The 14,494-nt window shown below is 38.4% G+C and overlaps 1 protein-coding gene across 3 annotated transcripts in view; it reads right to left on the bottom strand.

The window, feature by feature from the left end:
• CYL1 (alpha-N-acetylglucosaminidase family / NAGLU family) overlaps positions 1–14,494 on the bottom strand; it is a 256,762-nt gene that overhangs the window by 156,022 nt on the left and 86,246 nt on the right. The window lies entirely within an intron of this gene.

Genomic DNA, 14,494 nt, shown 5'->3' with positions numbered 1-14,494 from the left:
AATTTTGGGTGTGATTGTGCCATTGAACTCGATATGGTGGTTCACCTCTCGACCACGGTTTTAGGGAGATTGAATCACTTTGCTTGGGGGTGTTGTTGAATCAACTGTAGTTATTGGTATACCAAAAAAGTGGTGCCAGTAGATATTGATTTCCCTGATGTTCTGACAATAAATGTTGATTTCTAATGTTCTGATGGATGGTGTTAATTCTTGATATCGGTTAAGGAACAAGTGTGGAACCCAGTAATAAAGTACAAATTGTGTGTTAAGCTATAACTTGGAACGTAACTTGGACATCGAAAATTTGTGCTCATTTTGAATATCTACGAGTTTAAGAAAAAGTGAAAACTAAATTTGTTTGCATTTAATAGGAATATGCATGCAAAAGCAACTCTGATAAACAATTTAATTAGTTATGCATGCATGTATATTGAATCATGCATATTTATTCTTCAGCATTAGTTCATGTATTCATGCTTATTTTGTTTTGTATGATATTTGTTATTGCATGATATTTAGTTAAATACGTGAATGGTAAGTTGATTGTGGTAAGTTGTTAATTGTGATATTCTTCTTAAATTTATGCATGAATTTGGTTTATATTATTTACTTTATTGTTTTGATTTTTAGAGGAATTTGTATAAAGGACTTTGGTTCTTAACTATTTTCTTAAAACAGTTTTCAGGCTTGGATGCTCTGTGATGTCCTGACTAGCTGGTTGAAGACCGCAAGCCCTCTGACTAGTTTCTTGTTCATGACAGAGTGGCTCTACTGAGACAGATGATTCTTGTGTCTACACTATTTGACATTATTTATTGAATTAATAAAGTTTGATTTATTCTTTATTTGATTCAATGCACAGTCTGGTTTGTGGTTTGGTATATTTAATCTGTGAGACCCCGGATCCTTGGGTTAACTTTCGCAATTATTAAAAAAAAAACACTATTTTTTACGAGGGTCAATCGGTGTCGTTATAGTAAAGGGTGGGCACTCCTAAAGTTATCGATGATGGAGTTCCGTTGGAGGATCTGACTCCTTAGAAACAAATGATTGGGGCATTAACTTATTTATCAATAACTAGACCTCACATTTCTCACATTGAATATTTTGTTTGTGCATATGAGCATTATGATGAAGATTGTTAGATATATTAAAAATACTCCTATACGACTTTTTTTATCATCCTCCTTGTTGAAAATGATTGTTTTTTCTAATTCTGATTGAGAACGAGATGTAAATGATCATTATTCAACCACAAGCTTTTGTGTTTTAGTAGGTGACTCTAATATCATGGAAATATAAGAAGCAACAAAAGGTGACTCTCTTGACAATTGAAGCTGAGTATAAATCAATGACGACTACAACTTCAGAGATCATGTAGTTGAATCAATTGCTTGAGGACATGGTAGTTCACATAGTTCAACTCTCTAAGCTATATTGTGATAACAAGAGTGCAATATATATCGCCAACAATTATACGTTTTATGAGCAAACATATCGAGATGGACTATCTGTAACGCCCCGAAATTTTAACAAAAAGTTTGAGGATTTTTTTTTTTACTTATGAGTAATGGAGGGGGGAGGGCGGGGCGGCCCGGGTCCGAAACCTGCGGTCCATACGCATTCTAGATGTGCAGATCCATTACTCATTTGAGTCCGTGATTTGGACTCATACGGGTCCAATTACGGATCCGTATTATTCATCATATATGTATATATATATATTCATTATGTATATGTGGTATTCTATACACGGACCCTTCTTGAATTGCTATGGATCCTGAATCCGAAAATTTTCTCCTTATTACTAGGATTTGAAACTATGGATCCAAATAATGTAATTTGGATCCAAACCTTCAGTAGATGGGTATGGCTCCAAAGTAAACTATTATGAATTTTAATTAAGGTTTTTCTTAAGACTCATTTTAAAATTCGTGGGTCCCTACAATTCTTCCAAGATCCAATATCAATTCTAACCTGGATATTGAGGATCCGATATAGAAAATTCTTCATAAAAAGTCTGATTTAAACTTCGTGGATCCACCCCATTCGTTTTGGATCCAATATCAAATATGATCATGATATTGAGGATCCAATACCAGAGATCCGATCCATTTGGCCAAACAATTATTAAAAATCCATTTTGATGTTCGCGAATCGATATCTAAGATCCGAATGAAATATCTAAGTTCTGAACCGGATATTAGTGATCCAACATTGAAGATCCAAACAGGATACCCGAGATCCAAATACAAATAAATAAATACGATGCTAAAAATATCCTTATACCAGGTTAAGGATCTAAATCTCAAGTTTATTTATCTGATAAAAATCACGGGTATTACACTATCACCACATTCGTGAAAAGTATTTAAGGGGAACCATCACTCATGAAATACATATGAAATGCATTGAGTTCACAATGGGGAGATCCCCTTTTATATACAAGAGAGAGCTCAAAGAATAGCCGTTAGACTAGTCCTAAGAGCTAGTCAAAGTTGGTCAAACCCAACAGAAAACACAAAAAAATAAAAAGGAAATTATAATAAATTTTTTATATTGACAAGAAAAGGAATATATGTATTACATATATAGTATATATACATATTCTTATGCAAACTTGAGTGTATAAATACATATACATATGTATATGTATACATATACATACAAATTAACAAAAAGAATTAAAAATATTACAGTTTTTTTGTAACGCCCCGAAATCTTAACCCAAATTTTGAGGATTTTTTTTTCAATACAGCGGAAACCAATCATACCTTAGGGCTAAGCATTCCAGAACATTACAGATGGAGCAAGACCAAAACATTATTTTCATTTCAATATCAATGAAAATTTAAATCAAAGTCCTCACCCTACCCTTGGAATAGTAAATCCAAAATCTCGATCGAAGCCTCATCTTGCAGCCGCTCCTAACTCCAATTTTTCACCTGAAATTTATAAGAATTAGACTACAACTGCCTAAGTGGGAAATTTGTAACTTTTAATGTAGTATATCATAAACCCAATATGTGATATGGGTGTCAAGTATGATGTTCAGTATATACCAAAAATAAACAAAGGTCTATGCTACGACAGTCAATAATTTATCATAAGCTAACTGGCAGGTAACATTAATAGCAGCATTTATATATCCCACAACCACAATACGAATCCACACAACTATTCGGAGAAATGCAATTATGACAATTCATAATTCATGTACGCATTCATACCACAAGGTACATCCATTATGCATAAAGAAACATTAAACCATACCATAATGCACAATTTTAGTACAACAAGACATTTAACATACATTGAAAGTTAAACATCACGCATCCACCAAACATATAACAATTAAGGAAACAGATAACATATGCATGTTCTAATGCATAGCAGGAAAATGCATGACTTATGTGTAATGCATGAATCTTCTTATTATCTTTCATTAAGTTTCTCTTTGCATATGCATGCCCTATTAAATGCATACAACTTTAAGTTTCTCTTTTTAATTATCATTGTCCGTGGATACACCAAATGGGTACAAACCACGAGGTCAAGTAGGTTCTCAGGGTAGCTTAACACACAATTTGTATTTTATTAATGGGTTTCAACTTAGCCCTCGACCGAATCACCTTCGGAACATTAGACCTCCACATCTAATACCGGGGACACAAGAAACACCTCACGCCCACAAGTGTCACTTCCTTGGTATCAAAACAAACTCACAGCTGTGACCAACACACCACTCCCGAGTAAAGTGGCGGACTCTCCCTAAAATCATGGCCAGGAGAAAGAACCTCAATATCGGGTTCAGGGGACAATTTTTCAACACACGGAGTTTTTTTATCCTCACAGTCTCCCCAAGACCGGATCTCTAAGATTTTCCTACTCCATATGAAATATCCCAGAACGTATATTACACTGTTCTTATTTATTATCTTTTTATTAAGAGCCAATTATTGAGTTTTGTAGTTCCATATGCAAAAACAAGGCAAAAGCTCGCATCAACGAGAACCATCACGAGACTCCAACCCGTGGAAACACATCGAACAGTGCAATATAGAACAATAATATAAAGTATGATTTTTGCGATGCATTTAGACAATTAAAGAAAAAGCAAACCCAAGCTTAAGGCTCTACAGGTCTGTGATGATTCATTTAAACCATCGATGCATCGTATGCAAAAATCATAACTTACAATGTATGCAATAATACCAACATGATTCCAAATGCATATTCATTCATACCATTTTAACAATGTGCATGAGTTTCCACAGTCATATGCATGTGTTCATCATCCATGTGTAAGTGCTTTTATGTAATCACTTAGCACACATGCATTCATCCATAAGCACATAAGGACATTTATACCTTATTTTATATGCTAAACACATATTGATTTCATGTATGCACATGTACTCAAAACAAATCCATAAATGCACGATAAATAAACATGTCCCATCAATATAAGCACACGAAACCTTTTCATGTGTTAACATTCACACACATGAACATAACCCAGATTCAGCAATTGAAACTTCAGGGCTGCACACATTCATATCATGTATGCACCTATATCAAAACAACTTTGTCATGACATATTATTAGACATCAAATACCTCACATGTTACAAACTATAAAGCATGCTAACATGTGCCAAATGCATGTGCACTCATGCAACCCTAATACAATCATAAGCATGTCATCTTAATCATATGCATCTTCACTATGTGTGTCACCTACATCACATACAGGTATTAACCAATGCATATCCCTTTTGAGTGTGGGATTGTACATGTAAAATTTCACATACACATCAAGCATACATGCTCAAAGAAAAAAATGCTAATAACTGAACCATGATCACCTTCACGATTGCACAATCAGTACAATGAAATGCTAAGATAACATTTCACTTATTCACCGGGCAGAAATGTAAGCTTTAGCACATGCTAGGGACGATGATCAGGCTTACCAATCCCGAACCCGCTATCCTCCTAGCTAAACATCCAACTAAGTCCCAAAATTTTCTTGTCATATGTTATGTTCATTGCTCCTCATATACTAAACATGAGTACCCATCATAGTTATCTATCCGATAAATATGACCCAGCTGCTCTTGTTAACAAAAGTATCATATAACTCAAGATTTTGTTATAACCGATTTATTTTCAGCTAAATAGCAATTAGGCTATCGCGAAATTTGTGGTAAACTATCTTTTTGCTGACAACTGTCCAATATAGAATGCAGTTAAACACATAATCAGTTCAGAAACACACCTCGATGGAACTTAAAATAAATATAACATTTTATGCATAAGAGTGCAGTATCTACTCGAACTAATTTTAAAGAAAACAGATAACATGTTACTTCTTCAGCTAGATTCAATAATCAGTCACAACCAAAATAAGATAAGATCTGATAACAGCTCCAAATGTGCCAATACTCAGGTCATTCATGAACTGAAATAATCTCTTACATACAGCTAATGTCCACTATTAGAATTAACTGCTAATAGGGTATGTAAGAAAAATAACACTGATCTTAAGGATACTCTTTCGTGTTAACATGAAATCGCCATCTCTGGCTAATCCAAAAATAATAAAAGATTCAAAATCATCATGTATAGTTTTAAAGGTGTCGGTTACAGTGTCAAACATTCCGCATCCACACAACTCGTCAATCAAGAAGGTAGGCTTAATAATGTATCCTTTTGATTCTCACATGAGATTAGATAAGCAATAAAATATATACAGATTTGCTTAAAGATTAAAATCAGATGTGGAATTTGCCCATGCAGTTCATCAAGAAACAGGGTTTGATCAAGAAAAACTAATCTGATCAAGAAACAAGTATGATCAACATACAGCTAATAGAATTACACCAATAGAATGGACATCATTTGACATATACAGCTACAATATAGCCCCTTAATTTTTTTCTTCCATATGTGTATCACAACACAGGGTTTATATAGCCACCTAACAGAATTTAATCGGATAAACTGAATGTCACAGAAATTAAAACAAGAAACCAAATCAAGATTTTAACTCACTTTAACGTGAAGATCTGAAACATAAAGATTTCTATAACAACTAAATTCCCAACCATATCATCTATGAACCAAGATCTCCCAGTAAATCTTTAACGACCCCAATCCATACCCTTTAAAAATGCGAATATTTTTTTTCTAAGAGTTGCAGAAACCTTCCCAGAGATCTGGGGTCCTCACAGTTCAAATTTTCATTGGATAGCCCAACCACCACAAACGAAGTTGCAACCATCATCCATAAGAACCAAACCAATTCTTTTATTTATGAGTAAGAGTAAATTTTAAAGACAAGATTTTATTCAACTGAAAATAAAGTGACAACTGAAAAGAAGCGAGAAGAACTAAGACAAAAGAAAGAGCCACTATGTCCTCTACTGAAGCTGACAAGCCCAAGTATGACTCTCATCCATCCACAGTAGTCAGTCCAGCCTCACTGTTCACCATGTCCTGTGAAAAACCAACAAAGTAGGATGTCAGAACCGAAATTTTGAGCACAGCTACTTCTAAAGAAACCAGGTGAGACAAAGAACATGGATAAGATTTCATGCAGTGATTTGAGTGAGTGCAAATATAAAGTTTGCAACATTCAAATATCCATGACTACCAACAATTGCATATGCTCACCAGTCAAGAATAGTAAAACAGTACCATATATCAGGAACTAAATAGCCAAACCTTGCAGCATGATTTCAAGAAGTAAATCATATGCTACCACCAAATCATGTCATGATATGAACAATGATTCAAACATGCATGATATAATGCATAACAGGAAAATGCATGATTATGTGCAATGCATGATTTATTCTGTTATCTTTCATTTAAGTTTCATCTTTCCATATGCATGCCCTATTAGATGCACACAACTTTAAGTTCCTCTTTTTAATTACCGTTTCCCGCGGATACACCAAACGGGTACAAACCCCGAGGTCAAGTAGGTTCTCAGGGTAGCTTAACACACAATCTGTATTTTATTACTGGGTTCCAACTTAGCCCTCGACCGAATCACCTTCGGAACATTAGACTTCCACATCTAATGTCGGGGACACAAGGGACACCCCACGCCCACAAGTGCCGCTTCCTTGGTACCATAACAACAGTTGTGTCAAACACACCACTCTCGGGTAAAGTGGCGGACTCTCCCTAAAACCGTGGTCAGGAGAAAGAACCTCAATATCGGGTTCAGGGGACCAGATTACAGCACACGGAGTTTTTGTATCCTCACAGTCTCCCCAAGACCGGATTTCTGAGATCCTCATACTCCAGATGAGATATCCCAGAATGTATATTACACTGTTCTTATTCATTATATTTTTATTAAAGTTTATTCTTTAAATTTCCAACACCATATGCAAAAGTAAAGTGAAAACCCGCATCCTCCCTTGCGAGGACCCATTCGGGACTCCAGCCCGTATAAACCACTAGAACAGTGTAGTAATGTGTCAAACCATCTTATGTGGTTTAAGTGATGCATTTAAAAACATAAATAAAAGAAAACCAAACCCACGACTCTCCAGGCCGATGATGGTCCATTTAGGCCAACGAGACATCACATCTCAAAACAAAAGTAGTGTTTTATTTATAACACTAAGCCAAAGTGCCAAAAGCATGTGCACTTATGAAATCATAAACCCAAATATATGCATGTCATTACTCATTCATATGCATTTCCAATGTGTGTGTTACCTACATCACATACGGGTATTAACCAATCCATGGTTTCTTTAAGTGTGTGAGTGTTCATGTACCATTTCACATAATAAACCAAGCATTCGTGCCCAAAAAGAAAATCAATAACAGAGTGATGCTCACATTCATGATTGCACCTTCAGTATCATGAATTGCCAAAACAACATTTACCAAATTACCGGGCAAAAGTGTCAGCTTTGCCATATACTAGGTTCCAAAATTTTCCTTTGTTTAGATCAGTATTTTGATCATACACAAATAAAATCCATTAAATCCGGACCAGTTTCAGGACTGGTACAAACTGATTCATATCAGTCAACATGTAATCACACAACTCTTGTTAAACCAATACGCAGCAATTTAAATGACTACCTGGACTCCTATTCAAGGATACAATGCCCAAAAAGGGAAACAACAAAAGCAAACCTCATCTGGAAGTCATGTATTGGATTTCAGATTTCACGTCCTTTCTTCTTAAGCAGGTTATATTGAACACTATTAGATATAACTGGCAACTCAAGTTATGATTCAAGAATCCCATATTGTATCCTACAGTTACGGGTTTAAGCTGCACACAAGAGCAAGTATGTGCCACTTAATGAAACTGTGTGCATAGTCAGCATGTCACGGTATAACAGTGGATTCCAGACAGGCCACAAGAAGAAAACAAGTAATATATATCTACGTTCTTGATGTGCATCCCTAACACGAATCCAATCCAAATCCAAGGTCATACAATTATTCCAAGAATACACTACCCCCAAATGAAAGCAGTAAAAGTAAATGGGAATCAAAAATCAAGATTCCCAACAGAAATACAGAAAATTTCATGCGGTTATAGAAACAGACTTAAAATCAAAAATTTCGGTTTGACTGTATTCGTCAGGGAACAACATGCTCTTGCTAAACATCAAAGATCAAAATACTCAGCAGGGATACGACGAGAACGTCAAAAGGGGCGAATATCAGTCACTAAGCCCTTCACCCTTTTTTTTCATCATAAGCATATACCACGATTCCCAATCAAGAAAACCCAAATGGGCTGAATTGGGGTTTTCGTCAATCATCCCCAAATTCCTCCTTCGTGACATCCGAAACCCCAAATCCCCCCCCTCACGGTGGATTTCCAACAACCATTCAGCCGAAATAACAAAATAAAACCCCCAAAACAAAATTTTTGTTTTGCTACTCACGGTAACCCCCCACACACACACACGTGTTCGAACCACTCATCAGGAAAAATCTGAAACCCCCAAATCATAGATTTGGGGTTTTAGGTTTAGGGTTGACAGGTTTAGGGTTGACAGAAACCCCAAATGTAAGAACCACAAATTTTACACTAAAACTTAAGAATTTTGTGGATTTGGGCCTGGGATCCGTTATTGGATCCAAAAAAAAATGTGCATATTAGAGTATTTCAGTAATATTATACAAATAAATATCTAAGAATTTAGATTTTTTTTTAAATCCACGGTTCGGACCCAAGTGGATCCAACCCTTGGGTCCACTGCTGTTTAAGCGACCCGGACCCAAATCCAATTGGGTCCAGCATCGCGGGTCGGGGGTCAGACCCGGACCCGACCCACTCCCTGTAATAAACTTTTATTACAGGGAGGGATAAAGAGGGGGGGGGGGGGCCGATAGGAGGGCCGCCCGATAAAATCGGAAAAGGGGGGGGGGGGGAACCCTCTTCCCCGATAAGCCGCAGGTTAGGGTTCTTTTGAACCCTAACAAAAATTTTGAGATTGGGGGAGGGGGGGAGCCGAAGCCGCCGGGCTTCCTTCCTTTTTGGAAGGTCACCCACCTTCAAAAGGGGGGACCCCGAACTCTTCCATCTCTCTCTCTCTCTCTCTCTCTCTCTCTCTCTCTCTCTCTCTCTCTCTCTCTCTCTCTCTCTCTCTCTCTCTCTCTCGTTCGAATCGCCTCCGAGCTCCTGCCTACAGCACGCAACATTTGCCGGGAGACGCCGACCGACCTCCTCTCGCGTGGCTGCCGCAACTCCTTCGCCGGAAAATGGTAGGGTCTGTAACCTTTTTCAGGTCAATCATGGGTTGGTGGGGTGTGGGTTGTCCAAAACCCAAATCAATCGACTTGTGGGGGGGGGGATCCCCAATTTGGGGTCGTCTGTCAACCCCAAACCGAAAACCCCAAATCCACGATTTGGGGGTTTCGGATTTTTCGTATGAGGGGTGTTTTTGGTTTTTGTAGGATTTGTGAAATTTTTTCTTTAGGTATTGACTGTGTTCGGTCATGTTGAGGTGGGTTGCTGAGGAAACCCTAACTCGATCGACCTAGAGTCCTCTTGGGTTACCAGTTGCCGGAAACCCCAAATCTGTGGGTTGGTAGTTTCGGCAGTTACAAAAATCCGAGCATGGGGAGGGGTCGGATGTCTATTTAAAAAAAAAAAAAGGGGTGTTTGAATTGTCTGATAGGGGTATATGCATTGGGCTCGTGCTTACATGGAATTCACTGCCTTAATTGTTTTTGAAAAGCTCATTATTCTCAGACAAAATGGGGGATTAGCCGATTTGCTCTGTTAGATATGTTTCTTTTGTTAAGTTGCATCTATTCTTCAGATTGCTAGACATGCACGTTCATAAGTTAGGCCATTTAGATGATTTCCTGAAGGTTCGGTTTTTTTTTTTTAATTCTTATTTAATTGAAATCAGTATAAGGAATCTAATTTTTTTTTAGCGTTGTAGCTCCAGTAATTTCCCCGATTTAGTGGCTCAGAAATCCATCTGTTTATTAGGGTGTTAATGGTTATAGTTGTGATTTTCTTTTGCTGAATTGTCTCTGCTATGCATACTATGACTGTCTATGTTGACCCTCCATGCCTGAAAGTAAAATCTGTCAAGGTTAAGCTTTAGATAACTGCTATCTTCACTAGTTGACACCAGGATTGCTTTATACATGGAACTGAGCATCATTGATGAAAATTGGAAATTTTAACAGTGTCCATAGTTCCTGAAAAGTTTTGATGTATATGTTAGACATGGTTTCATACTTGGATTGCATGGCATAATCGGGTCTTACCTTGTTAAATTAACTTGACTATATGGTTGTGTACAACGACAATCGTTTCTTTTCATATTCCTAACAGATGTTACATAATGGGTAATCCGCTGACAGGTCCAACCATTGTGGCTAGATTGTGTCCTTAATTATTCTAAAACTTTTTGCACCTGTTTGAGGAAAATGTTAAGACTTAATTCTTGCACATGTTGGGTTCAGACTTGATAGGCCCTAGTTAGGCTGTGTGAGTTGTATCAACAGTACTTCATTAGTTGTTGTGTATATGTACCATGCTCAATTATCTAGAAGGGACTATACCCATTATATTGGAACATAACACAAAATGGATTGGATGAACTATAACTAGTGTCGTTTGGAACACCTTGCCCAATGGGCGATACTGGTTAAGTACCTAATGTAGGTACGTGATCTGGTTCAAGTATATTGGCAAATAAATTAAATAATAACTTTTGTGCTTGACTGGTTTAAAGGCACCAGAGCACTTTGGGTGGGTTATGCAATCCATATGACAAAGCATTGGGACTGTTCTATACACCTTGGTACAATGACTAAGGTTGGGAATTTTACTGCTATGATAGTAGAAGTTGGGGAAATGCCCCTTACTTCGGGAAAATAATTAAAAGAAAAGATTAACCCACTCAGATTCGGGCTTACCTTGGAGAGGGTAAGTGGTACAAAACTCTAGGGACATGTGTTTGGTTTCGAGCGTAAAGCGACTCGTTGGTCCCAGTCCTCAGAGTCGGGGGACCCGGACTACCAAATGTGTCCTAGGCGGTAGTTCCATGTACTTCTGCAGAAGTAGGGATGCATCCTGATTTAGTTTGGCCTTTGGGAGGTTCTCTCGGTCACTGGCCGCTCCCTTGGGATCTCAGTCACAGTTAGAATGTTCGGGCTAATAAAACACCGTTGAATAATATACCCCCGAACATTCTCTTCTGTGATGGTTGCCTCGGCCCGTGTGTACCCGCGGGATAAGAAAAGATAAACATCAATTAGAACACGTTAGGTATCACAGTGAGTGGAGTTCTAGAGAGACATGTTTATATTTTTCCAGCATGTTCTGAGCTTGTAATAAAATGAAGTCCTGAAATGTGTAGAGATGAGATACTCAGATTCATAGGATAAATTGTTAAATGAATGTTATGCATCACTGTTGTTATTATTGTAGAATATGCTTTAATTGCTTAATTGTTGTCTTCGCACAAAAGACTTTAATTGCTTAATTATAATTGCTGCCTCATCTGTTTGCCTGCTTAAATATATGTCTGTTACTGCTTTTACATAGTCTTTTTGTGTACTTCCTAATAAGCTGAAATTTCACATCACATACTAGGTCCATGGTTTACCTGCATTAAGAATACAGTTTCTCTACTTAGACGTGGTAGTCTAATTCCTATAATTTTTATCATTTTCAGGAGAAGAGTAGTTCTATGAGCGATGCGGGATGAGGCGCTAACCAAGACCTGATTTATTTGTTCTCTGGCGGTTCTGCTTTCTTTCAGATTGAGATTTTTGTTTTGAAAACTCTGATGTTGGATTTTATTATTATTGAAATGGAAAATAAATGGTGTGGTTTGCTTTTATCTTTCTGTATCGTTCTGAAATGCTTAACCCGAGAATTATTAGTTGTTTCCGCTTGAAAAAAAAATCCCTAAAAATTTGGGTTAAATTTCGGGGCGTTACACCAAATCTGGGTCGCAGCCACCGAAAAACCCAATACCTTACCATTTGGGGTTTTCCGGTAGCCAAGAACCCCACCTCTCAAGTCACTACCCGAAATCGAACTCAGGTTCGATCCCTCACCCGAAATCCAAGAAGCACCGTACCTGTTTTCGATGGGTTTCCCGACGATCGGAGGCTACAGTGGTGGGAGTATCAAGCTGCTGTTAGCCGCGGCCTTCGGTGGTGGTTGTTGGTTGCCGCAGCTCGCCGGCGACCTCCTCCTCTCCGATGCACACCCAACTCGATATATATATATATAGAGAGAGAGAGATGGAGTGAAAGAAAGAGAGAGACTGAGTGGAGAGGGCAAAACCCTCTCTCCACTCCCCCCTTTATCGGCCCCAAGCCCGCCTTCTTTGCCGAGGTGCAGGGGTCGGTTACGCCCTGCGTAACCCCCTGCTCCCTTTCTTGATTCTGTTACAACCTATCGGGCAACCCTTATCGGGTTGCCCCTTTCTTTAAAAGGGCTTACACAGGGGCGCGGCTCGGGTCCGGACCCGAGACCCGTAACCCGGCCCCAATGAGATGGATCCACAAGTTTCTCCTTTTGTTTATCTTATAATTAATATTAATTATTTTTTTTAATTTAAAATTAACATTATTCATATAATTTAAACCCCATCAATATGGATCCGCAAGTTGGATCCAAGTGGATCCAACTGTGGATCCTCAAGTTCGCTTAATATATATATACATACATATATATATGTATATTTCTATTTTATTACTAATATTAATACTATTTTAATATAACGCAATTATTTAAGCACAAATACCCCTTTATGGGTCCTAGATCCGAAATGTGGATCTAGGCGCAATTTGCATATTTTAAAATATTTTGTAACAAAAAAAAAATTCGGGTTTTACAAAATCATATCTCCAGAAACCCCCCCTTCCTCATTCAGTTTATCGAATCCAAAAATAGGAAAATCCCCAAATCCGACACCAAGAATCGAAAAATCCCCAAATTAGAGGATCGATCCGAGGGTTTCTTGGACATCCAACACAACCTGCCGACCCAAGACCCACCGATCAAGAAATACTTCGGTGGTTCTTATTCGTTGAATGTTGCAGTTACCGAAATCCCTAAACTCGCCGACTGGTTTTCCGGCAGCCAAGACTCAATCGAACCCTCAGTTCCCTCTCTTTGACAAACCCTAATCGCACACCGACTTCATTCAATACCTACAGAAAAAGGTACCGGATCCTACCTTTTCCGACGACTGGAGGAGGTGGTTGCCGCGGTTGGGAGGTCGCCAGCATCGATTGCTCCACTGTGAGGGAGCCGGTGTCGATGTCGCCACTGCCTAGCTCGGGCCGAGAGGGAAATATTGAGAGACCGAGCGTGAGGAAGAGAGGAGAGTGACGGAGACAAAGAGGAGAGACCTCCCTCCAGCCCCCCTTTAACGCGCTGAACTCCACCCCCTTTTCTCCGAGAAGGGTGGGGTTGGTTACCTTCTGTAAACCCCCCCCCCCCCGCCCCTTCTTTGGCTCTCTTGCAATTCTTGTAATCGGCCCCTTTAAAAAAAATCGCGTCGGGTCCGGGTCCGAACCCTGTGACCCGCTATGCCGGATCCACCATTATGTGGATCCGGATTAGCTCTCCCCCAGATCCACGATGAATGTGGATCCGTAACGGATTCTGGATCTACAGGTTGGATCCATTTGGATCCAACCCCAAGTCATTCATTTTTATACTAATAGTATTCTCTTAAAAATAATTTTATTTATTTATTTATTAAATATTGTTATTATACATATATATTTTAACACTCCTATATACATATATTCCCTTTTTGGATCCGGGTAACGGATCCCGGTCCAATAGGAATAAAAATACCCATCGTAAATTTTTACGGGTATTACATTTTTACTAGGGGATTCCTTACCCACGAGGGTAGCAAACATTAACCCATGTGTGTGTGTATGTACGTTATGTCAGTCACGAAAACAAAACAAACTCTAGGTCCTGTTTGTTTCATACAATTTTCATG

Source organism: Nuphar pumila, chromosome 15 (genome assembly GCF_984573655.1).
Source record: "Nuphar pumila chromosome 15, dmNupPumi1.hap1.1, whole genome shotgun sequence".
NCBI classification, from domain to species: domain Eukaryota; kingdom Viridiplantae; phylum Streptophyta; class Magnoliopsida; order Nymphaeales; family Nymphaeaceae; genus Nuphar; species Nuphar pumila.
Note: the sequence above shows the minus strand (reverse complement) of the source record. Positions and strands in the feature narration are given on the sequence as shown.